Below are 26,221 nucleotides of genomic sequence, written 5' to 3'. Positions count from 1 at the left end.
ATATAATAGTGCTGGAGTGATATAAGAGGAGCGGCTGATATCAGTCACATATGATGTAATGTCTCTGGAGGATATAATAGTACTGGAGTGATATAAGAGGAGCGGCTGATATCAGTCACATATGATGTAATGTCTCTGGAGGATATAATAGTGCTGGAGTGATATAAGAGGAGCTGCTGATATCAGTCACATATGATGTAATGTCTCTGGAGGATATAATAGTACTGGAGTGATATAAGAGGAGCGGCTGATATCAGTCACATATGATGTAATGTCTCTGGAGGATATAATAGTGCTGGAGTGATATAAGAGGAGCGGCTGATATCAGTCACATATGATGTAATGTCTCTGGAGGATATAATAGTGCTGGAGTGATATAAGAGGAGCGGCTGATATCAGTCACACATATGATGTAATGTCTCTGGAGGATATAATAGTACTGGAGTGATATAAGAGGAGCGGCTGATATCAGTCACATATGATGTAATGTATCTGGAGGATATAATAGTACTGGAGTGATATAAGAGGAGCGGCTGATATCAGTCACATATGATGTAATGTCTCTGGAGGATATAATAGTACTGGAGTGATATAAGAGGAGCGGCTGATATCAGTCACATATGATGTAATGTCTCTGGAGGATATAATAGTACTGGAGTGATATAAGAGGAGCGGCTGATATCAGTCATATGATGTAATGTCTCTGGAGGATATAATAGTGCTGGAGTGATATAAGAGGAGCGGCTGATATCAGTCACATATGATGTAATGTCTCTGGAGGATATAATAGTACTGGTGTAGCGGCAGGGGGTAGGGAGACGGACAAGTGAGCCCTAATCTACCCGCCACTCTGTCCCTGCCTACTTGCAACGACCCGCCCTAGGCGACGGGGTACAACTGGGCGGCGGTCCCTGCGCTCAGTAAGTGCACGACAAACACGACAAACATACAAGGAACACAAGCAAGGAAAAGGGGCCGTTGCCCACGGCAACACCGTGAGCAACCAGAGTGGTGAACGAGCCGAGTCAAGCCAGGAGTGTGCGAGGTACAAAACGAAAAGCAGAAGAGTAGTCGGTAAGCCAGGGTCGGTATGGAGCAGGATCAAAAATAGCAGGAGCTGTAGCTGGGCCAGGAACCACAAGGAAGGAAACCAAAGCAATAACAAGCACCGAGGGACAGGAAGTGCAGGCTTAAATAGACCGAGGGCGGGAGCTAGCTGAGTCTGGCCAGGTTACGATAGGCTCTCCCACTCCTAAGCCTGCCAGCCTGAATGGTGGAAGCAGGAGTCAGTCTCAGGGATGTATTCTCAGGTGCTGACTGATTAGTTCTGGGAGTTAACCCCGCAGTGCCTGGCAGATCCTTTACAGTACCCCCCCTTTTATGAGGGGCCACCGGACCCTTTCTAAGTGGACCTGGCTTACTGGGGAAACGCAGGTGGAACCTCCTGACCAATACCCCAGCGTGAACATCCCGGGCGGGTACCCAAGTCCTCTCCTCGGGCCCGTATCCTCTCCAATGGACCAGGTACTGGAGGGAGCCTTGGACCATCTTGCTGTCCACAATCCTGGCCACCTCGAATTCCACCCCCTCCGGGGTGAGGATGGGAACAGGAGGTCTCCTCGAGGGAGCCAAGGACGGGGAGCAGCGTTTGAGGAGGGAGGCATGAAACACGTCGTGTATCCGAAAAGACGGGGGTAACTCCAGCCGGAAGGAGACAGGATTGAGGACCTCAATGACCTTATACGGCCCAATAAACCGGGGAGCAAACTTCTTGGACGGAACCTTGAGACGCAAGTTCCTAGACGACAACCACACCAGATCCCCGACCATAAACAGGGGGTTAGCAGAACGTTTTTTATCAGCCTGAGTTTTTTGTACGCTCTGGGACACCTCTAGGTTTTTCTGAACCTGGGCCCAGACTGTGCACAGTTCCCGATGAACGACCTCTACCTCAGGATTGTTGGAACTACCAGGTGAAACGGAGGAGAACCGTGGATTAAACCCAAAATTACAAAAAAAAGGAGAGACCCCAGACGAGTTACTGACCCGGTTATTAAGGGAAAATTCGGCGAGGGGAATGAAAGAGACCCAATCAAATTGACAGTCAGAGACAAAACACCTTAAGTATTGTTCTAGGGACTGATTAGTCCTCTCCGTTTGGCCATTGGTTTCAGGATGGAAGGCAGAGGAGAAGGACAGATCAATCCCCAACTTCATACAGAAGGCTCTCCAAAACAATGAAACAAATTGTACCCCTCTGTCCGAAACAATATTAACAGGGACCCCATGGAGACGCAGGATGTGTTTGACAAACAAGGTAGCCAACGTTTTGGCGTTGGGTAGTTTTTTGAGGGGCACAAAGTGGCACATCTTACTGAAGCGGTCCACCACCACCCACACCACCGACTTGCCTTGGGATGGAGGCAAATCGGTGATAAAATCCATGGAGATATGTGTCCAAGGTCTCTGGGGAATGGGCAACGAACGCAGTAAGCCCGCTGGTCGGGACCTGGGAGTCTTGGACCTAGCACAAACCTCACAAGCGGCGACGTAGGCCTTAACGTCTTTAGGCAACCCAGGCCACCAATAATTTCTGGTAATGAGGTGTTTGGTACCCAGGATGCCTGGATGGCCAGATAGTGCGGAGTCATGATTTTCCCTAAGTACCCTTAGCCGGAATTGCAGGGGAACAAACAGCTTGTTCTCAGGAAGGTTCCCGGGAGCTGCACCTTGATCAGCAGCAATTTCAGAGACTAAATCAGAATCGATCGAGGAAATGATTATACCTGGAGGCAAAATACAAGCAGGATCTTCCTCCGAAGGAGGGCTGGCCATGAAGCTACGCGACAGTGCATCAGCCTTAATATTTTTAGACCCAGCCCTATAGGTAACCAAAAAATTGAATCTGGTAAAAAATAACGCCCATCGAGCTTGTCTCGGGTTTAGCCTCCGGGCAGATTCTAGGAACACCAGATTCTTGTGGTCGGTAAGGACCGTTACCTGGTGCCTAGCCCCCTCCAGGAAGTGGCGCCACTCTTCAAATGCCCATTTAATGGCTAAGAGTTCGCGGTTGCCAATATCATAGTTACTTTCAGTTGGCGAAAACTTCCTGGAGAAGTAGGCACAGGGGCGGAGATGGGTGAGGGACCTGGTACCCTGGGACAAGACAGCCCCCACTCCCACCTCAGATGCGTCAACTTCCACGATAAATGGCTCCATTTGGTTGGGCTGAACCAGCACCGGGGCCGAGACAAAGCACTTCTTAAGGACCTCAAAAGCCTGGACAGCCTCAGGAGGCCAGTGGAGGAGATCAGCACCTTTGCGAGTGAGGTCCGTAAGGGGCTTAGCGATGACCGAGAAGTTAGCAATAAATCTCCTGTAATAATTAGCAAATCCCAAAAAACACTGTAACGCCTTCAGGGAGGCAGGTTGGACCCATTCCGCCACAGCCTGAACCTTGGCGGGGTCCATGCGGAATTCATGAGGAGTGAGGATTTGACCCAAAAATGGAATCTCCTGTACCCCAAACACACATTTTTCGGTTTTGGCAAACAGTTTATTTTCCCGAAGGACCTGGAGCACCTTCCTGACATGCTCCACGTGGGAGGACCAGTCCTTAGAAAACACCAGTATGTCATCAAGGTACACTACCAGAAAAATCCCCAGGTAATTTCTCAAAATCTCATTTATGAAATTCTGGAAGACCGCAGGGGCATTACACAACCCAAAGGGCATGACGAGGTATTCGAAATGGCCGTCGGGCGTGTTAAACGCAGTCTTCCACTCATCCCCCTCTTTGATGCGAATAAGGTTATACGCCCCCCGTAGATCCAATTTAGAAAACCATTGGGCCCCCTGAACCTGATTAAAGAGATCAGGAATCAAAGGAAGGGGATACTGGTTCCTTACCGTGACCTTATTCAGGCTACGGTAGTCAATGCATGGCCTAAGACCACCATCCTTCTTCCCCACGAAGAAGAAGCCAGCACCTACCGGAGAAGAAGAGGGACGAATGTAACCCTTGGCCAGGGATTCCTGGATATACACTCTCATAGCTTCACGTTCGGGACAAGAAAGATTAAATATCCTACCCTTAGGAAGCTTAGCTCCTGGTACCAATTCGATAGCGCAATCGTATTCTCTATGAGGAGGTAACACTTCGGAGGCCTCCCTAGAGAAAACATCAGCGAAGTCCTGAACAAACTCGGGTAGCGTATTCGCCTCCTTAGGGGGAGAAATAGAATTAACAGAAAAACATGACGTACAACATTCATTACCCCATTTGGTTAGCTCCCCAGTATTCCAGTCAAACGTAGGATTATGCAACTGCAACCAGGGAAGACCTAGCACCAAATCGTACGATAATCCCTGCATCAACAGTACAGAGCATTGCTCCAAATGCATGGAGCCAACAAGGAGTTCAAAAACAGGGGTATGCTGTGTAAAATAACCATTAGCAAGAGGAGTGGCGTCGATACCCACTACCGGGACAGGTTTAGGCAAATCAATAAGAGGCATAGCAAGGGACATAGCAAATTCCACAGACATGATATTAGTAGAGGACCCTGAATCCACGAAAGCACTGCCGGTAGCAGACCTACCACCAAAAGAGACCTGAAAGGGAAGCAAGATCTTAGTACGTTTCATATTTACGGGAAATACCTGTGCGCCCAAGTGACCTCCCCGATGATCACTTAGACGCGGAAGTTCTCTGGCTGCAACCTTACGCTTAGGACAGTTGTTCACTTGATGCTTGTCGTCCCCACAGTAGAAGCAGAGACCATTCTTCCTGCGGAATTCTCTACGTTGTTGGGGGGACACGGAGGCCCCGAGTTGCATAGGTATCTCTGAATCTTTCGGGGAGGAACGAAGCAACGGAGCTTCGGGAGGCATCATGGGGGAGTCGGAGGAGAAAACACATAAACGTTCTTGTTGTCGTTCCCTGAGACGTCGGTCAAGTCGTATCGCTAAAGCCATAACCTGGTCTAGGGAGTCACAAGAGGGATAGCTAACTAGCAGGTCTTTCAGGGCATTCGACAGACCCAACCTAAACTGGCACCTTAAGGCAGGGTCATTCCACCGAGAAGCTACGCACCACTTCCGAAAGTCAGAGCAATACTCCTCAACAGGTCTCTTACCCTGACTTAAGGTCACCAGCTGACTCTCGGCAAAGGCAGTCCTGTCAGTCTCGTCATAAATAAGTCCGAGAGCAGAAAAGAAACAATCAACGGAGGAAAGTTCAGGGGCATCAGGAGCCAAGGAGAAGGCCCACTCTTGGGGCCCTTCCTGGAGCCGGGACATAATTATACCCACCCGCTGGCTCTCAGAACCTGAGGAATGAGGCTTTAAACGAAAGTAAAGCCTACAACTCTCCCGAAAGGAGAGAAAAGTCCTCCGGTCCCCTGAGAACCGGTCGGGCAACTTGAGGTGGGGTTCAAGAGGTGCGGTGCGGGGAACTACCAGGGTAGCATCAGACTGGTTGACCCTCTGAGCCAGGGCCTGGACCTGTAGGGAGAGACCCTGCATTTGCTGAGCCAGGGTCTCACGGGGATCCATAGTGGTGTCAGGGACCAGGGGTAGACTAGGTATGGGCTTGTTATTATGTAGCGGCAGGGGGTAGGGAGACGGACAAGTGAGCCCTAATCTACCCGCCACTCTGTCCCTGCCTACTTGCAACGACCCGCCCTAGGCGACGGGGTACAACTGGGCGGCGGTCCCTGCGCTCAGTAAGTGCACGACAAACACGACAAACATACAAGGAACACAAGCAAGGAAAAGGGGCCGTTGCCCACGGCAACACCGTGAGCAACCAGAGTGGTGAACGAGCCGAGTCAAGCCAGGAGTGTGCGAGGTACAAAACGAAAAGCAGAAGAGTAGTCGGTAAGCCAGGGTCGGTATGGAGCAGGATCAAAAATAGCAGGAGCTGTAGCTGGGCCAGGAACCACAAGGAAGGAAACCAAAGCAATAACAAGCACCGAGGGACAGGAAGTGCAGGCTTAAATAGACCGAGGGCGGGAGCTAGCTGAGTCTGGCCAGGTTACGATAGGCTCTCCCACTCCTAAGCCTGCCAGCCTGAATGGTGGAAGCAGGAGTCAGTCTCAGGGATGTATTCTCAGGTGCTGACTGATTAGTTCTGGGAGTTAACCCCGCAGTGCCTGGCAGATCCTTTACAACTGGAGTGATATAAGAGGAGCGGCTGATATCAGTCACATATGATGTAATGTCTCTGGAGGATATAATAGTGCTGGAGTGATATAAGAGGAGCGGCTGATATCAGTCACACATGATGTAATGTCTCTGGAGGATATAATAGTACTGGAGTGATATAAGAGGAGCGGCTGATATCAGTCACACATATGATGTAATGTCTCTGGAGGATATAATAGTACTGGAGTGATATAAGAGGAGCGGCTGATATCAGTCACACATATGATGTAATGTCTCTGGAGGATATAATAGTGCTGGAGTGACATAAGAGGAGCGGCTGATATCAGTCACACATATGATGTAATGTCTCTGGAGGATATAATAGTGCTGGAGTGTTATAAGAGGAGCGGCTGATATCAGTCACATATGATGTAATGTCTCTGGAGGATATAATAGTACTGGAGTGTTATATAAGAGGAGCGGCTGATATCAGTCACATATGATGTAATGTCTCTGGAGGATATAATAGTACTGGAGTGATATAAGAGGAGCGGCTGATATCAGTCACATATGATGTAATGTCTCTGGAGGATATAATAGTACTGGAGTGATATAAGAGGAGCGGCTGATATCAGTCACACATATGATGTAATGTCTCTGGAGATTCTCAGCACTGGGTATAAGTGACATAAATTAGTGATTTTGGGGGTTGACTAAGAAAAGATGAGTTGTCAGTAAACCTGCAGCATTCACAGCCACAAGTCACGGGGCAGTGTCACAGTCCTACCTTTTTACACTGAGATTCAGTTTTCCAATTACAACAAGGCACAAAATCAATGTCCATGAAGGGTCGGAGAGATCCCGTCACCAATCTTCCTCCTGCCGCCCCCTCAGGCTACAACCTGCTTGAGATTAACAAACCAGAAATCAGCCCAGGAACAGCCGACACTTCTCAGGAATCATCTCTCACAGCAATGACTGGGGAGCAGGTAGAATAAAGAGGGTGGAGGGGCAGGAGAACTGGGGCTACGTCTGGCTGTAGATATTGGGGGCCCCCAGAACGTATCATCCATTGCAGTTGTTCAATGAGTAAGTCCCATCAAATAGTGCATGGCCATTTTCACATATGACCGATAAGGTCAAGAACAGTCCACGGCCCCGATGAGTGGGAGAAATATCTAATCCTTATTGTCAGATGTCGACCTCTGGAACAATGAAAAGAAAGTTTACACAAGTAGGGAAGACGATTCCTATTCTGGAATGGACAGGGAGTTTTTAGAAATTTTGATGACCTCAAAAACCCAATAAATTATAGCCCCATCAGAAACTTCTGTTCACCATCACATCCCGATGTTATACAATAATTCAGCACAGAACTCGCCGACATCCGGGGTAAGAGAACCACGACGAGCAGGAAAATATATATTATTTATTACTTAACAAACCTATTATTTATTTATTTTTTAAAACGACTTGGCTTTATTCCACCCCAAAAATGAGTCGGCTGCCCCTTTATACGACCGTTCCCCGGGCTGTCACTTTGTAAACATAATGTAACAGCGAGGCACAAAGTGATTTCACTGCTGCTCGCTGAGCGGCTCCGGCGATTTATCAGGCCGCACACAGATCCGAATCCCTCAGTGGTCGTACAGCTGCCATATCTCGTTTGTATCAGCCATAGATACAGATATAATCGTATTTTCGTAATAACATTTGTGTCTGAGCCACTTTACGGGATGACAGCACAATAGAGAGATGACGCCACAAGCAGATTGTGGGTGAGTAATAAAATACAGACAATGATGGGTGGGGTGGTACAGGGAGCTTACAATTTATTGAAACGAGAGCAGGCGTTAATAAAATACGGAGCATCTTACAGTCCGCCTGTCTCCTGCCTGCGGAGGAGGCCGCCATATTCTGCCCTCGTAGTCCTCTGTCCCTTGGGTCTGATGTGTCCATAGAGGCCGCTGTTTGTTTCTTTCATATAGATTGTTAAATGTCCTTATTCTATGAAACATTGATAATAAATATCTGCAAAGTAAACCTATAGAGCGCACACAATGGCTTCCCCCACAGAGGACTGCTCATCCTGGTAATCCGGCAGGCAGAGGACTGGTCATCCTGGTAATCCGGCAGGCAGAGGACTGCTCATCCTGGTAATCCGGCAGGCAGCGGACTGGTCATCCTGGTAATCTGGCAGGCAGAGGGCTGAACTCTTGCTGGATTATTGGATTTGCTGTACCTCTAGTCTTACTTACCTTATGTCGCCACCACTGGAAATAACAATGTTTCCGCAACTCTGAGCCAACGTTTCTACACTGTAACCTTCTACAGTTCAGTCCCTGCCTGAGTATACAAAACTCTGGATTATACAATGCTGGATTAAAGGAAGTGTATTGTCCATGAAATAATTCCTTCAGATTAATAAAATGTATCCATATATTATTTTATAGAAAAGTGACAAAGTTTCTTAAGAAGTTTTATATATTTCTGATCATCACAGTGTATAAAATTACCGATATCAGCCGGCCACAGATGTAAAGATCCCCCCTCATCTTATTGGGTCAGATCTGTACGCGAACAATTATTTGTATCGATTCAGCGTTCTATAATATCAGTTCACGGAGGCGGCAGCAGGATCGGCACGTGACGCGTTTTATCCAGTAGTCGCGGCCGGGGAGGGTTTTTACCACCTGTTTCTGTTTGTTTAGCTGCAACGTGTTGCATTTTAAAGGAGCAGGAGAAAGGCGTCGGGGGGCAGATAATTAAAAACGCTGTTTAATATTTTGGATGTGGGGGCCAGTCCTCTCCACAGATGGCCATGTACCCTATAACGTATCCCTCGTCACCCCTCCCGTGCCCGCTTTGCAAGTAAAACACACACTCTCAAGGCAAGTGTGAGCTTAAGAGGAATACAAAAACAAGGCAAATTCTCACAAAAGAGCATTCAGTGTCTGCTTTTCAAAGGCTCCCAGATGGGTGTCCATAAGGGAGGGGGGGATAACTTCCAATCTCATCTATTCGCAAAGACGACTTTTTTAGGGGTCAGAAAACAGGCCACAGCCTGGGCCAAACAGGCAGGGGGGACATTTGGCAGCTTGGCTGCCAGAAGAAAGGACCAGACGAAAGAAGCGCTATTTTCATTTCGCGGGTCTGTTGAAGGAGTCAGAAAGCCCATTCATTCCGCACTTCACTGCCGGAGAAAAACAAACACATATCAGATCGAACGCATCTCCCATCTGCAGGTCGGACACAGATGTCCCGGAGAGGACGCACTGGTGGATGAGAGATTTTGGAAACAAAAAACAGGCCGAAACCTGGAAATAAACATAATTCAGGGGCACAAGGAAAATAAGTGTTTTCAGCGGCTTCCAATGACGATACCAGGTGTGAATTGTAAACTGACTGAGCATTTCCATGTATATTAGGATGCGACTGAGTCTGTAAAATCAATGGGTCAGCAGATGGATATGGAGTAAAGTCCAGAAGTGTCACAGCCGGGCCGACCACTTTTTTTTTTCCATGAACAAAGTGCAGAAAGGTCCATATATATGTCACTCAACCTTTAAGGATTCAGACAGGGAGGATTTGGATAGAAAAACAGTATATGACACCCATATATGACACAGATGTACATGATGACACTGCAAGGAGCGGAGATGCAGTGATTTGAACTGAGGTGCAGTGAGTTAGGCGAAATTCACACGAACCTGTGCATTTTGCGCGCGTTGCAGTTCCATGTGGCATCAGTGTTTGGTGCGTGGCTGCGTGTTTTTTGAACGTATGGCCTCGTTATGACACATGGTTTTAATGTTTAGAAAGTTTTATTATTTCCTTGATTTCGTAAACAACTGTAGCGCGAATCACGCGCGGCATACGGAAATGCGTCTGTGTGCCGTGCGCGATTTTCACGCACCCATTGACTTCAATGGGTGCGTGATGCGCGAAAAACACTCAAGTATAGGACATGTCGTGAGTTTTACACAGCGGACACACGCTGCGTGAAAAACACGTAATGTCTGAACGGCCCCATTGACTTACATAGGTCTGTGCGAAAATCACGCGCGTATAACGGACGTAAAATACGCTCGTGTAAATAAGGCCTTAAGCTGAGATGCAGTGAGTTAGGCCCCATGCACACGATTGTAAAAACGGAATTACGGAACGTTTTTACGGGCCCATGGACTTCTATTGGCCACGGGTACCTCCCCGTATGCTTACGGGAAGGTGCCCGTGCCGTTGAAAAAATATAGAACATGTCCTATTTCAGGCCGTAATTACGGCACGGGCAGGCCCATAGAAGTCTATGGGGCTCCCGTAATTACGGGTGACTACGTGTGTGCACCCGTAATTACGGGAGCGTTGCTAGGTGACGTCAGTAAATAGTCACTGTCCAGAGTGCTGAAAGAGTTAAGCGATCGGCAGTAACTGTTTCTGCACCCTGGACAGTGACTTCCGATCACAATATACATCAACCTGTAAAAAAAATAGAAGTTCCTACTTACCGAGAACTCCCTGCTTCTTCGTCCAGTCCGGCCTCCCGGGATGACGTTTCAGTCCAAGTGACGGCTGCAGCCAATCACAGGCCAATCACAGGCTGCAGCCAATCACAGGCCAATCACAGGCTGCAGCGGTCACATGGACTGCCGCGTCATCCAGGGAGGTCGGGCGGGATGTCGAAAGATGGACGCGTCACCAAGACAACGGCCGGGTAAGTATGAATTTCTTTTACTTTTACCTCGGAAAGGGCTGCCCCTTCTCTCTATCCTGCACTGATAGAGAGAAGGGTCTGCCGATTAGTGCAGTACAATTTTGCAGCAAAAACGTGCCCGTAAATACGGGTGGAATACTGGTGACACCAGACCCGTATTTACGGGCACGGGTCCGTAAATACTGGTGCAATACGGGTCGAATACGTGTGATCAAGGATCCGTATTTACGCCAGTATTTACGGGAGGAAAAAAATACGTTCGTGTTTATGAGGCCTGACACAGTGATTTGCACTGAGATGCAGTAATTTAAGCTGAGGTGCAGTGGTTTGAGCGGAGACGCAGTGAGTTGAGCTGGGATGCAGTGAGTTGAGCTGAGATGCAGTGAGTTGAGCTGAGACGCAGTGATTAGAGCGGAGATGCAGTGAGTTGAGCTGAGATGCAGTGATTTGAGCTGAGATGCAGTGATTTGAGCTGAGATGCAGTTATTTGAGTGGAGATGCAGTTATTTGAGTGGAGATGCAGTGAGTTGAGCTGGGATGCAGTGAGTTGAGCTGAGACGCAGTGATTAGAGCGAAAATGCAGAGTTGAGCTGAGATGCAGCACGTTGAGCTGAGACGCAGTGATTTGAGCTGAGACGCAGTTGTTTGAGCGGAGATGCAGTGAGTTGAGCTGAGACGCAGTGATTTGAGCGGAGAGGCAGTAAGTTGAGCGGAGAGGCAGTAAGTTGAGCGGAGATGCAGTGATTTGAGTTGAGTTGTATTGAGATGCAGTGCGCTGAGCGGAGATGCAGTACGTTGGGCTGAGATGTAGTGAGTTGAGCTGAGATGCAGTGAGTTGAGCTGAGATGCAGTGAGTTGAGCGGAGATGCAGTGAGTTGGGCTGAGATGCAGTGAGTTGAGCTGAGATGCGTTGAGTTGAGATGCAGTGCGTTTGTTTGAAATGCAGTGAGATGTGCAGACATGCAGTGAGTTGGGCAGAGATGCCGTGAGTTGGGCAGAGATGCCGTGAGTTGGGCAGAGATGCAGTGAGTTGGGCAGAGATGTAGTGAGTTGTGCTGCAGTAAGTTGAGCGGAGAAACAGTGAGTTGGGCTGAGATGCAGTGAGTTGAGCTGAGATGCAGTGAGTTAGGCTGAGATGCAGTAATTTGAGCTGAGATGTAGTGATTTGAGCTGGAACGCAGTGCGTTGAGCTGAGATGCAGTGTGTTGAGCTGAGACGCAGTGATTTGAGCGGAGAGGCAGTAAGTTAAGTGGAGATGCAGTTATTTGAGCTGAGATGCAGTGATTTGAGTTGAGATGTTGAGATGCAGTGAGTTGAGCGGAGATGCAGTGAGTTGAGCGGAGATGCAGTGAGTTGGGCTGAGATGCAGTGAGTTGGGCTGAGATGCAGTGAGTTGGGCTGAGATGCAGTGAGTTGGGCTGAGATGCAGTGAGTTGGGCTGAGATGCAGTGAGTTGGGCTGAGATGCAGTGAGTTGGGCTGAGATGCAGTGAGTTGGGCTGAGATGCAGTGAGTTGGGCAGAGATGTAGTGAGTTGTGCTGCAGTAAGTTGAGCGGAGAAACAGTGAGTTGGGCTGAGATGCAGTGAGTTGAGCTGAGATGCAGCGAGTTGGGCTGAGATGCAGTAATTTGAGCTGAGATGTAGTGATTTGAGCTGGAACGCAGTGCGTTGAGCTGAGATGCAGTGTGTTGAGCTGAGACGCAGTGATTTGAGCGGAGAGGCAGTAAGTTAAGCGGAGATGCAGTGATTTGAGTTGAGATGTTGAGTTGCGTTGAGATGCAGTGAGTTGAGCGGAGATGCAGTGAGTTAGGCTGAGATGCAGTGAGTTGAGCTGAGATGCAGTGAGTTGAGCTGAGATGCAGTGAGTTAGTCTGAGATGCAGTGAGTTAGTCTGAGATGCCGTGAGTTGAGCTGAGATGCAGTGAGTTGAGCTGAGATGCAGTGAGTTGGGCTGAGATGCAGTGAGTTGAGCTGAGATGCAGTGAGTTGGGCTGAGATGCAGTGAGTTGGGCTGAGATGTAGTGAGTTGGGCTGAGATGCAGTGAGTTAGGCTGAGATGCAGTGAGTTGGGCTAAGATGCAGTGAGTTGGGCTGAGATGCAGTGAGTTGAGCTGAGATGCAGTGAGTTGAGCTGAGATGCAGTGAGTTGGGCTTAGATGCAGTGAGTTGGGCTGAGATGCCGTGAGTTGAGCTGAGATGCAGTGAGTTGGGCTGAGATGCAGTGAGTTCACTCTCTGTCAGTATCCACATTGCATTTCTGTGCAGCATTTCAGTCACTCTGTGTCAGTGCAGGTTTTTGCTGTAGTGAGAGGAGTGCAGCACAGCGTGGCCAGCACATGAAAGTATAAACACTCCTGTTTTTTTCTCGTTCATTATTCGGCTCGTAACTCACAGCCTTTGAAATATATTAACGCCAAATACTTACTCTTTAAGTCATAACTTTTCACTAAACAAGCCAAGCACAGCGTTGCGTTGAGACGGAACATTATGTGCGCATAGATATGGTATGTCATTTTAACACGCACTCCACATAGGCGCTCAGCAGGCAGAGGACTTTACAAGGTACTTTATAAGAGGGAGAACTGCAGGGAGGTCGATCCTAATTTGGACTCTGGGACCTCTCCCGGCCTCCAGCTCCCCTCTTCTGGCTGTGCGCACCGGATTCGGAAACATTTGCAACCTCGGAGAGTAAATGACTGCTGACAGGATGAGGAGGAGATGAGAGCGGTGCCGATGGCTTTTCAGAGACCGCAGGGAAACCTAAAATCACCTGGCTCTTATTAACAAGCTGCGGGATAATTTTCCTATTGCTCCAACCCCTAATTAGAAATATTACAGAAAAATAAGAGGCCAATAAAGGCTCCACCGTGGAAACAAAATGCTTAGGAATTGCTTTTATGATGTCTGGGGCCGAACGTGAATTCTAATACGTTAATATTTTGAGTCTATTGGAAATTAAAAGGACACTGAACCTGAATGTTTCATCTCTCCTTTTACTGTGAGGTTAAATGTCATTTATTGCTCCCTGTTATCAGCCATTTTAGGCTGGAGAGATGGTGAATGTAGGACAGGTAAATAAAATTTTATGTTCCCTATTAGCAGCCATTGCAGACTAGGAGAGGTTGACTGTATGACAGGTGAACACAATCTATTGCTCCCTCTTATCAGCCATTTTAGGCTATGAAGAGGATGACTGTAGAGTAGGGGTGACAGGAAGTGTAGAAACCTCCCTGCCCCCATGATCAATACTTTATATCCCATATCTACAGAGACTGATATCAGCCGCTCCTCTTATATCACTCCAGTACTATTATATCCTCCAGAGACATTACATCATGTGTGACTGATATCAGCCGCTCCTCTTATATCACTCCAGTACTATTATATCCTCCAGAGACATTACATCATACGTGTGACTGATATCAGCCGCTCCTCTTATAACACTCCAGTACTATTATATCCTCCAGACATTACATCATATGTGACTGATATCAGCCGCTCCTCTTATGTCACTCCAGTACTATTATATCCCCCAGAGACATTACATCATATATGTGACTGATATCAGCCGCTCCTCTTATATCACTCCAGCACTATTATATCCTCCAGAGACATTACATCATATGTGACTGATATCAGCCGCTCCTCTTATATCACTCCAGCACTATTATATCCTCCAGAGACATTACATCATATGTGTGACTGATATCAGCCGCTCCTCTTATATCACTCCAGCACTATTATATCCTCCAGAGACATTACATCATATGTGTGACTGATATCAGCCGCTCCTCTTATAACACTCCAGTACTATTATATCCTCCAGAGACATTACATCATACGTGTGACTGATATCAGCCGCTCCTCTTATAACACTCCAGTACTATTATATCCTCCAGAGACATTACATCATATGTGTGACTGATATCAGCCGCCCCTCTTATAACACTCCAGCACTATTATATCCTCCAGAGACATTACATCATATGTGTGACTGATATCAGCCGCTCCTCTTATATCACTCCAGCACTATTATATCCTCCAAAGACATTACATCATATGTGACTGATATCAGCCGCTCCTCTTATATCACTCCAGTACTATTATATCCTCCAGACATTACATCATATGTGACTGATATCAGCCGCTCCTCTTATATCACTCCAGCACTATTATATCCTCCAGAGACATTACATCATATGTGTGACTGATATCAGCCGCTCCTCTTATATCACTCCAGTACTATTATATCCTCCAGAGACATTACATCATATGTGACTGATATCAGCCGCTCCTCTTATATCACTCCAGTACTATTATATCCTCCAGAGACATTACATCATATATGTGACTGATATCAGCCTCTCCTCTTATATCACTCCAGCACTATTATATCCTCCAGAGACATGACATCATATATGTGACTGATATCAACCGCTCCTCTTATATCACTCCAGTACTATTATATCCTCCAGAGACATTACATCATATGTGTGACTGATATCAGCCGCTCCTCTTATATCACTCCAGCACTATTATATCCTCCAGAGACATTACATCATGTGTGACTGATATCAGCCGCTCCTCTTATATCACTCCAGTACTATTATATCCTCCAGAGACATTACATCATATGTGACTAATATCAGCCGCTCCTCTTATATCACTCCAGTACTATTATATCCTCCAGAGACATTACATCATATGTGTGACTGATATCAGCCGCTCCTCTTATATCACTCCAGCACTATTATATCCTCTAGAGACATTACATCATATGTGTGACTGATATCAGCCGCTCCTCTTATATCACTCCAGTACTATTATATCCTCCAGAGACATTACATCATATGTGACTGATATCAGCAGCTCCTCTTATATCACTCCAGTACTATTATATCCTCCAGAGACATTACATCATATGTATGACTGATATCAGCCGCTCCTCTTATATCACTCCAGCACTATTATATCCCCCAGACATTACATCATATGTGTGACTGATATCAGCCGCTCCTCTTATAACACTCCAGCACTATTATATCCTCCAGAGACATTACATCATATGTGACTGATATCAGCCGCTCCTCTTATATCACTCCAGTACTATTATATCCTCCAGAGACATTACATCATATATGTGACTGATATCAGCCTCTCCTCTTATATCACTCCAGCACTATTATATCCTCCAGAGACATGACATCATATATGTGACTGATATCAACCGCTCCTCTTATATCACTCCAGTACTATTATATCCTCCAGAGACATTACATCATATGTGTGACTGATATCAGCCGCTCCTCTTATATCACTCCAGCACTATTATATCCTCCAGAGACATTACATCATGTGTGACTGATATCAGCCGCTCCTCTTATATCACTCCAGTACTATTATATCCTCCAGAGACATTACATCATATGTGACTGATATCAGCCGCTCCTCTTATATCACTCCAGTACTATTACCGTATATCCCCCAGAGACATTACATCATATGTGACTGATATCAGCCGCTCCTCTTATAACACTCCAGCACTATTATATCCTCCAGAGACATTACATCATATATGTGACTGATATCAGCCGCTCCTCTTATATCACTCCAGTACTATTATATCCTCCAGAGACATTACATCATATGTGTGACTGATATCAGCCGCTCCTCTTATAACACTCCAGTACTATTATATCCTCCAGAGACATTACATCATATGTGTGACTGATATCAGCCGCTCCTCTTATAACACTCCAGAACTATTATATCCTCCAGAGACATTACATCATATGTGACTGATATCAGCCGCTCCTCTTATAACACTCCAGCACTATTATATCCTCCAGAGACATTACATCATATATGTGACTGATATCAGCCGCTCCTCTTATATCACTCCAGTACTATTATATCCTCCAGAGACATTACATCATATGTGTGACTGATAACAGCCGCTCCTTTTATAACACTCCAGTACTATTATATCCTCCAGAGACATTACATCATATGTGTGACTGATATCAGCCGCTCCTTTTATAACACTCCAGTACTATTATATCCCCCAGAGACATTACATCATATGTGTGACTGATAACAACCGCTCCTTTTATAACACTCCAGTACTATTATATCCTCCAGAGACATTACATCATATGTGTGACTGATATCAGCCGCTCCTTTTATAACACTCCAGTACTATTATATCCTCCAGAGACATTACATCATATGTGTGACTGATATCAGCCGCTCCTTTTATAACACTCCAGTACTATTATATCCTCCAGAGACATTACATCATATGTGACTGATTACAGCCGCTCCTTTTATAACGCTCCTGTGACTCTAGTATTCTTGTTTGTACACTATATTAGATGATTATATACATGTATTGGGACTGATTCCGTTGTGTAAGAGCCCCTGCTGTGATCATTGTGTGCTAACCATCCTGCCAGCCACACTCCTAATTTTCACAGCATGAGACAAGGGATCTCACTTTAGACTAAAGTAGCAGCAGAAATAAGATATCTCAAGAATCATAAAGGCTCTAGATCCTAACATATCCACGTTGTGACTGGTATGCATGATCTGAGTAATGTTTGTACACAGTGACTCCACCAGTAAAATAGTGAGTGCAGCTCTGGAGTATAATACAGGATGTAACTCAGGATCAGTGCAGGATAAGTAATGTAATGTATGTACACAGTGACTCCACCAGCAGAATAGTGAGTGCAGCTCTGGAGTATAATACAGGATGTAACTCAGGATCAGATAGTACAGGATAACTAATGCAATGTATGTAGACAGTGACTCCACCAGCAGAATAGTGAGTGCAGCTCTGGAGTATAATACAAGATATAACTCAGGATCAGTCCAGGATAAGTAATGTAATGTATGTACACAGTGACTGTACCAGCAGAATAGTGAGTGCAGCTCTGGAGTATAATACAGGATGTAACTCAGGACCAGTACAGGATAAGTAATGTAGTGTATGTATACAGTGACTCCACCAGCAGAATAGTGAGTGCAGCTCTGGAGTATAATACAGGATATAACTCAGGATCAGTACAGGATAAGTAATGTATGTACACAGTGACTCCACCAGCAGAATAGTGAGTGCAGCTCTGGAGTATAATACAGGATGTAACTCAGGATCAGTAATGTAATGTATGTATACAGTGACTGCACCAGCAGAATAGTGAGTGCAGCTCTGGAGTATAATACAGGATGTAACTCAGGACCAGTACAGGATAAGTAATGTAGTGTATGTATACAGTGACTCCACCAGCAGAATAGTGAGTGCAGCTCTGGAGTATAATACAGGATATAACTCAGGATCAGTACAGGATAAATAATGTATGTACACAGTGACTCCACCAGCAGAATAGTGAGTGCAGCTCTGGAGTATAATACAGGATGTAACTCAGGATCAGTAATGTAATGTATGTACACAGTGACTGCACCAGCAGAATAGTGAGTGCAGCTCTGGAGTATAATACAGGATGTAACTCAGGACCAGTACAGGATAAGTAATGTAGTGTATGTATACAGTGACTCCACCAGCAGAATAGTGAGTGCAGCTCTGGAGTATAATACAGGATATAACTCAGGATCAGTACAGGATAAGTAATGTAATGTATGTACACAGTGACTCCACCAGCAGAATAGTGAGTACAGCTCTGGAGTATAATACAGGATGTAACTCAGGATCAGTACAGGATAAGTAATGTAATGTATGTACACAGTGACTCCACCAGCAGAATAATGAGTGCAGCTCTGGAGTATAATACAGGATATAACTCAGGATCAGTACAGGATAAGTAATGTAATGTATGTACACAGTGACTGCACCAGCAGAATAGTGAGTGCAGCTCTGGAGTATAATACAGGATGTAACTCAGGACCAGTACAGGATAAGTAATGTAGTGTATGTATACAGTGACTCCACCAGCAGAATAGTGAGTGCAGCTCTGGAGTATAATACAGGATATAACTCAGGATCAGTACAGGATAAGTAATGTAATGTATGTACACAGTGACTGTTGTTTTTAGGGATTTATTCTGTACGTAACCTATAATATGGTCGCCATGCGGTCTAAGAGTCTAATGTTCAGTGCATCCTTCAGGAGGGACACTATTCTGTTAATATATTTCCCATACACGACCAATGAATTGTATTCTCAGACTTTTATTCTTAGTAATCATCTATGTAAATGTAATCCTATTTCAGGGGAAATTAATTTTAAAAAAAAAACAGATAAAGTTTGAACATCAGTGAAGGTTGAAAATGATGACTCTTCAGAATCAGCGGGTGCCGTCATGTTACATTATTACCTTCAGATCTGCACATTTATACCTCCATATGTCCCAGCAGATTGTGGCTCCTCTAAATCCTTTGGTTAATCGGTGGGATATGAAACCTGTAACAGATATGAGATTTGGGGTGTGCCGCTTATGGGACGAGACTTTATATCCCTGACTAATAGATACATTAGGGTCAATTTCATTGAGATCACATGATACATGATTTATAAATCACCGTATCATTGAGTTTGGTTTCTCTGCAGCTGTTTGGAGTGTGAACAAGGCTCGGGATCAATTCTTTATGGCACAATAGTCAAACACCTTCATTTCACAAAACTTTCTGGGCCTTCAGGGCAGAGATCAGCAAACTGCAGCTGTTGTATGTGTGGGAACTGCAAGTCTCAGCATGCCTGATCTGCACCTTGTAGTCCCGGAGCGTCTGAGTTGGTATATATGTAGTGTACATTGAATGAGACATCTGTCACTTTGGGCCATCGCTGTGTCATCCGCATCCCTCCCTTTTACGTCGTGTTACCTTGTTTTATGCTGAACTCAGATCAGGAGGAGATGAAAGGAAACTGCAGTAACTGGATTAACGTAAGAGTCAAACAATCTTCACAAGCTGCAGGAACATCTAATTAAAGGCATTCACAGGCTCAGCGCAGATCTTCCCCTTCTCCCCGGGATTCCGGCTCATTCACAATAAGTTTATGCTTTTTTATTAATTACGTACACAGCTGTTTGGGGATTGAAGAGATGGGGGGGGGGGGGGGTTGTTTACAATGGACTTAACTGCATCTAAAGTGGCTCTCGAAGCGCTGCAGGCGTTATGTTACCAGCGCAGCCATCAACCAAGAGACCAACAAGCCCCCTCAACGGATCGCTGGTCCTCAGTACGAGATGCCCACTCGCAGGCCTACAATGGACACAGACCGCAGATAACTTGCGCCTGAATCCTATCAACGATGAAAGTCGTCATTTTCTTACGTTTATGGTACGGGCTGACGTTATACGGCTTCTGGTGATCTTTGACTGTCCATGGTTGTGAATGTCTGTAACACATCAGCCAGACAGTCGGACAGGTGATCGGCATCTGGCAGTCGTCACGCTGGAATGTGACCATACACGTTAGAGAACTCGGCCAAACCCGGGGCTGACGTGCAGGTGTATGGGGCTCTGACGTGCAGGTGTATGGGGCTCTGACGTGCAGGTGTATGGGGCTCTGACGTGCAGGTGTATGGGGCTGACGTGCAGGTGTATGGGGCTCTGACGTGCAGGTGTATGGGGCTCTGACGTGCAGGTGTATGGGGCTCTGACGTGCAGGTGTATGGGGCTCTGACGTGCAGGTGTATGGGGCTGACGTGCAGGTGTATGGGGCTCTGACGTGCAGGTGTATGGGGCTCTGACGTGCAGGTGTATGGGGCTCTGACGTGTAGGTGTATGGGGCTGACGTGCAGGTGTATGGGGCTCTGACGTGCAGGTGTATGGGGCTCTGACGTGCAGGTGTATGGGGCTGACGTGCAGGTGTATGGGGCTCTGACGTGCAGGTGTATGGGGCTCTGACGTGCAGGTGTATGGGGCTCTGACGTGCAGGTGTATGGGGCTCTGACGTGCAGGTGTATGGGGCTCTGACGTGCAGGTGTATGGGGCTCTGACGTGCAGGTGTATGGGGCTCTGACGTGCAGGTGTATGGGGCTCTGACGTGCAGGTGTATGGGGCTCTGACGTGCAGGTGTATGGGGCTCTGACGTGCAGGTGTATGGGGCTGACGTGCAGGTGTATGGGGCTGACGTGCAGGTGTATGTGGCTGACGTGCAGGTGTATGGGGCTCTGACGTGCAGGTGTATGGGGCTGACGTGCAGGTGTATGGGGCTCTGACGTGCAGGTGTATGGGGCTGACGTGCAGGTGTATGGGGCTCTGACGTGTAGGTGTATGGGGCTGACGTGCAGGTGTATGGGGCTCTGACGTGCAGGTGTATGGGGCTCTGACGTGTAGGTGTATGGGGCTGACGTGTAGGTGTATGGGGCTGACGTGTAGGTGTATGGGGCTGACGTGTAGGTGTATGGGGCTGACGTGTAGGTGTATGGGGCTGACGTGCAGGTGTATGGGGCTCTGACGTGCAGGTGTATGGGGCTCTGACGTGCAGGTGTATGGGGCTGACGTGTAGGTGTATGGGGCTGACGTGCAGGTGTATGGGGCTCTGACGTGCAGGTGTATGGGGCTCTGACGTGCAGGTGTATGGGGCTCTGACGTGCAGGTGTATGGGGCTCTGACGTGCAGGTGTATGAGGCTGACAATTATTGGCCACCTTGTGGATTCTCAGGAGTCAATGACTGGAGTTAATGGTTTATTTTCTAGTACAAATAATCCCTAAAGAAGTCTCCTGCCGCTATTACTTAGGGCGGATTTACACCTTTTCGTAATGCGTACACTTCAGCGATTAAACCAATTGCTCGACTCTTGCTCTGGATGGCGAGGTAGGCGCGGAGCCCCGTATTTACATGTGGTGAATATTTGATTTTGCGATGAAGTTTAAATCCTAGTCACATGGTAAAGACGCGTATGGCGCACGCCACCGGACGCTTCTGCATGGCCACAACCTTTTAATGACATGACTGGACCTCCACACAGCGATCTCCTGATTTTACCATCAACATTTTTTGCACTTTTGAATATTTGCATTCGTGATTTTGACTATATAAAGTAGTCGCCTGCAAGTCTTCACACATTGAGATGATCGTAATCGAAATTAGTCAAACATTGTCAAATAGTAAAAGCCACCCGTAGTCCTCTGCTCCAGAATAAGACGTCCCTCTAGAAGTGCCCCTTCCGCCCCACACAGACGACAGGTCACCCCCTTTTCCGCTTTACAGGAGCTCAGTCAAGTAATAAATGGCTGACATTAAGTGATTCCCAGGGAGGTCCGAGTCCATGTTCGCACCATTTTGCCCCTGAGAGTCATTTTTTTTTTTTATCAATAATTTGTACGTTTTTCTACCGTATTTTAACCACATCAGATGTGAAGCTGAACAAAACCTGGAATTACCGTACATCCCAAATTCTGCCAAGAAGCTTACACTCTACTCAATACAGAGAAGCTGTTTGGTGTCTGATACAGAGAGAAAGGGCCGTGTAAAAACTCAGCGAGGAGGAGGAGGCCGGAGGGAGTGAGACTAGAAGCGGTTCTGTGTCTCATTGTCCACGCTCAACCACTAATTTGCTGATCGCATTCTCCTGCAGGAGAGGGAACGTTCCGCCGGCTTAAGAGACAAATCAGATACAAAATAAAGAAGGCACAGAGCGGGCAGTAAACCAATTAACACAACATTTTGTGCTACAACTGCTCCTTTTGAAGGCAGGACGGGGAGGGGGGCAGTGGGATCTGACGGCTTGTACCGTAACCTGCTGCCTAATACCCATAAAGTTTCCATTATTTACGGTACAAGATATTAAATAAATAATGGAAAAAAAGTCTGAGAGGGAAAATGGCTGAAGAAGATGGAGTCTGAGGACAAAGCGCTGCTGGTACGGTCACGGCCATAATAATCACCCCCAACAGACCGAGACGTTGAGATTTATTATGTTAAATAACAAGAAACGTCTCGAATTATTGACATTGTTGAATATTTATATGTAAAGAGTTGAGTATTTGTGGAATATCTGCGCACTCCTGAGACAGATGGAGAGTCTCGTACTCCGAGGAGCAGCGCAGACGTAAAGCTTCATCCCTCTGAGAGCGCAGTACTTAAAGACGACTTACTGACCGCGGTGGGAAAGACAATGAAGGACTGGAAAGGGCAGCAAATGAAGACAGTTTAGAGAGTGCGGTGCTATAAGACAGTCTAGTATAGAGAGAGCCGTACAATAAGACAGTCTAGTACAGTGTTCAGTATAGAGTGTGCAGTTCCGGGAGACAGTCTGGTCTAGAGAGTGCGGCTCTAAGAGACAGTCTGGTATAGAGTGCGGCTCTAGGAGACAGTCTGGTATAACACACCAGAAGTCCATTACTAAGAGACAGTCTGGTATAGAGTGTGGCTCTGGGAGACAGTCTGGTATAGAGAGTGTGGCTCTGGGAGACAGTCTGGTATAGAGAGTGCGGCTCTGGGAGACAGTCTGGTATAGAGAGTGCGGTTCTGGGAGACAGTCTGGTATAGAGAGTGCGGTTCTGGGAGACAGTCTGGTATAGAGAGTGTGGCTCTGGGAGACAGTCTGGTATAGAGAGTGCGGCTCTAGGAGACAGTCTGGTATAGAGTGCAGTTCTGGGAGACAGTCTGGTATAGAGAGTGCGGTTCTGGGAGACCGTCTGGTATAGAGAGTGCGGCTCTGGGAGACAGTCTGGTATAGAGTGCGGTTCTGGGAGACAGTCTGGTATAGAGAGTGCGGTTCTGGGAGACAGTCTGGTATAGAGAGTGTGGTTCTAGGAGACAGTCTGGTATAGAGAGTGCGGCACTAGGAGACAGTCTGGTATAGAGTGCGGTTCTGGGAGACAGTCTGGTATAGAGAGTGCGGTTCTGGGAGACAGTCTGGTATAGAGAGTGCGGTTATGGGAGACAGTCTGGTATAGAGAGTGCGGCTCTAGGAGACAGTCTAGTATAGAGAGTGTGGTTCTGGGAGACAGTCTGGTATAGAGAGTGCGGCTCTAGGAGACAGTCTAGTATAGAGAGTGTGGTTCTAGGAGACAGTCTAGTATAGAGAGTGTGGTTCTAGGAGACAGTCTGGTATAGAGAGTGCGGTTCTGGGAGACAGTCTGGTATAGAGAGTGCGGTTCTGGGAGACAGTCTGGTATAGAGAGTGCGGCTCTAGAAGACAGTCTAGTATACAGAGTGTGGTTCTGGGAGACAGTCTGGTATAGAGAGTGCGGCTCTAGGAGACAGTCTAGTATAGAGAATGTGGTTCTAGGAGACAGTCTAGTATAGAGAGTGTGGTTCTAGGAGACAGTCTGGTATAGAGAGTGCGGTTCTGGGAGACAGTCTGGTATAGAGAGTGCGGTTCTGGGAGACAGTCTGGTATAGAGAGTGCGGTTCTAGGAGACAGTCTGGTATAGAGAGTGCGGTTCTGGGAGACAGTCTGGTATAGAGAGTGCGGCTCTAGGAGACAGTCTAGTATAGAGAGTGCGGTTCTGGGAGACAGTCTGGTATAGAGAGTGCGGCTCTAGGAGACAGTCTAGTATAGAGAGTGTGGTTCTGGGAGACAGTCTGGTATAGAGAGTGCGGCTCTAGGAGACAGTCTAGTATAGAGAGTGCGGTTCTGGGAGACAGTCTGGTATAGAGAGTGCGGTTCTAGGAGACAGTCTGGTATAGAGAGTGCGGTTCTGGGAGACAGTCTGGTATGGAGAGTGCGTTTCTAGGAGACAGTCTGGTATAGAGAGTGCGGCTCTAGGAGACAGTCTGGTATAGAGAGTGCGGTTCTAGGAGACAGTCTAGTATAGAGAGTGCGGTTCTGGGAGACAGTCTGGTATAGAGAGTGCGGTTCTAGGAGACAGTCTGGTATAGAGAGTGCGGTTCTGGGAGACAGTCTGGTATAGAGAGTGCGGTTCTGGGAGACAGTCTGGTATAGAGAGTGCGGTTCTGGGAGACAGTCTGGTATAGAGAGTGCGGTTCTGGGAGACAGTCTGGTATGGAGAGTGCGTTTCTAGGAGACAGTCTGGTATAGAGAGTGCGGCTCTAGGAGACAGTCTGGTATAGAGAGTGCGGTTCTAGGAGACAGTCTGGTATAGAGAGTGCGGCTCTAGGAGACAGTCTGGTATAGAGAGTGCGGTTCTAGGAGACAGTCTGGTATAGAGTGCGGTTCTGGGAGACAGTCTGGTATAGAGAGTGCGGTTCTGGGAGACAGTCTGGTATGGAGAGTGCGTTTCTAGGAGACAGTCTGGTATAGAGAGTGCGGCTCTAGGAGACAGTCTGGTATAGAGAGTGCGGCTCTAGGAGACAGTCTGGTATAGAGAGTGCGGCTCTAGGAGATAGTCTGGTATAGAGAGTGCGGCTCTAGGAGATAGTCTGGTATAACACACCAGAAGTCCATTACTAAAAGACAGTCTGGTATAGAGAGTGCGGTTCTAGGAGTCAGTCTGGTATAGAGAGTGCGGCCCTGGGAGACAGTCTGGTATAGAGAGTGTGGTTCTAGGAGACAGTCTAGTATAGAGAGTGTGGTTCTAGGAGACAGTCTAGTATAGAGAGTGCGGTTCTAGGAGACAGTCTGGTATAGAGAGTGCGGTTCTAGGAGACAGTCTGGTATAGAGAGTGCGGCTCTGGGAGACAGTCTGGTATAGAGAGTGCGGCCCTGGGAGACAGTCTAGTATAGAGAGTGTGGTTCTAGGAGACAGTCTAGTATAGAGAGTGTGGTTCTAGGAGACAGTCTAGTATAGAGAGTGCGGTTCTAGGAGACAGTCTGGTATAGAGAGTGCGGTTCTGGGAGACAGTCTGGTATAGAGAGTGCAGTTCTAGGAGACAGTCTGGTATAGAGAGTGTGGTTCTAGGAGACAGTCTGGTATAGAGAGTGTGGTTCTAGGAGACAGTCTAGTATAGAGAGTGCAGTTCTAGGAGACAGTCTAGTATAGAGAGTGCGGTTCTAGGAGACAGTCTGGTATAGAGAGTGCGGTTCTAGGAGACAGTCTGGTATAGAGAGTGCGGTTCTAGGAGACAGTCTGGTATAGAGAGTGCGGTTCTAGGAGACAGTCTGGTATAGAGAGTGTGGTTCTAGGAGACAGTCTGGTATAGAGAGTGTGGTTCTAGGAGACAGTCTAGTATAGAGAGTGCAGTTCTAGGAGACAGTCTGGTATAGAGAGTGCGGTTCTGGGAGACAGTCTGGTATAGAGAGTGCGGCTCTAGGAGACAGTCTGGTATAGAGAGTGCGGTTCTAGGAGACAGTCTGGTATAGAGTGCGGTTCTGGGAGACGGCTCAGTCCATGGTGCGGGTGCTTAGTGGTTACAGAGAGGGTCAGCAGTCATTTGGAGCGGGTTAGACTTGGCACAATGTCTGGTGGGCACAGCCCCTCTGGAATAAACCATTCTCCGCATACTTGGTGCCAATACTAAATAATGCATTGAAACAGGAGACCCATTT

At 47.1% G+C, this 26,221-nt stretch overlaps 1 protein-coding gene and 1 long non-coding RNA gene across 3 annotated transcripts in view; one reads left to right on the top strand and one right to left on the bottom strand.

The window, feature by feature from the left end:
* The window catches only part of LOC142657521 (uncharacterized), a 152,432-nt gene extending 143,828 nt beyond the window's left edge, over nt 1-8,604 (top strand). Inside the window, exon 4 of the long non-coding RNA XR_012849937.1 lies at nt 8,224-8,604. This is a non-coding gene — a long non-coding RNA (uncharacterized LOC142657521). The remainder of the gene's footprint in view (nt 1-8,223) is intronic.
* The window catches only part of RNF220 (ring finger protein 220), a 222,693-nt gene that overhangs the window by 178,299 nt on the left and 18,173 nt on the right, over nt 1-26,221 (bottom strand). The window lies entirely within an intron of this gene.

Source organism: Rhinoderma darwinii, chromosome 7 (genome assembly GCF_050947455.1).
Source record: "Rhinoderma darwinii isolate aRhiDar2 chromosome 7, aRhiDar2.hap1, whole genome shotgun sequence".
In the NCBI taxonomy this organism is placed as follows: Eukaryota; Metazoa; Chordata; class Amphibia; order Anura; family Rhinodermatidae; genus Rhinoderma; species Rhinoderma darwinii.
This window is presented reverse-complemented; position numbering and strand designations above follow the sequence as displayed.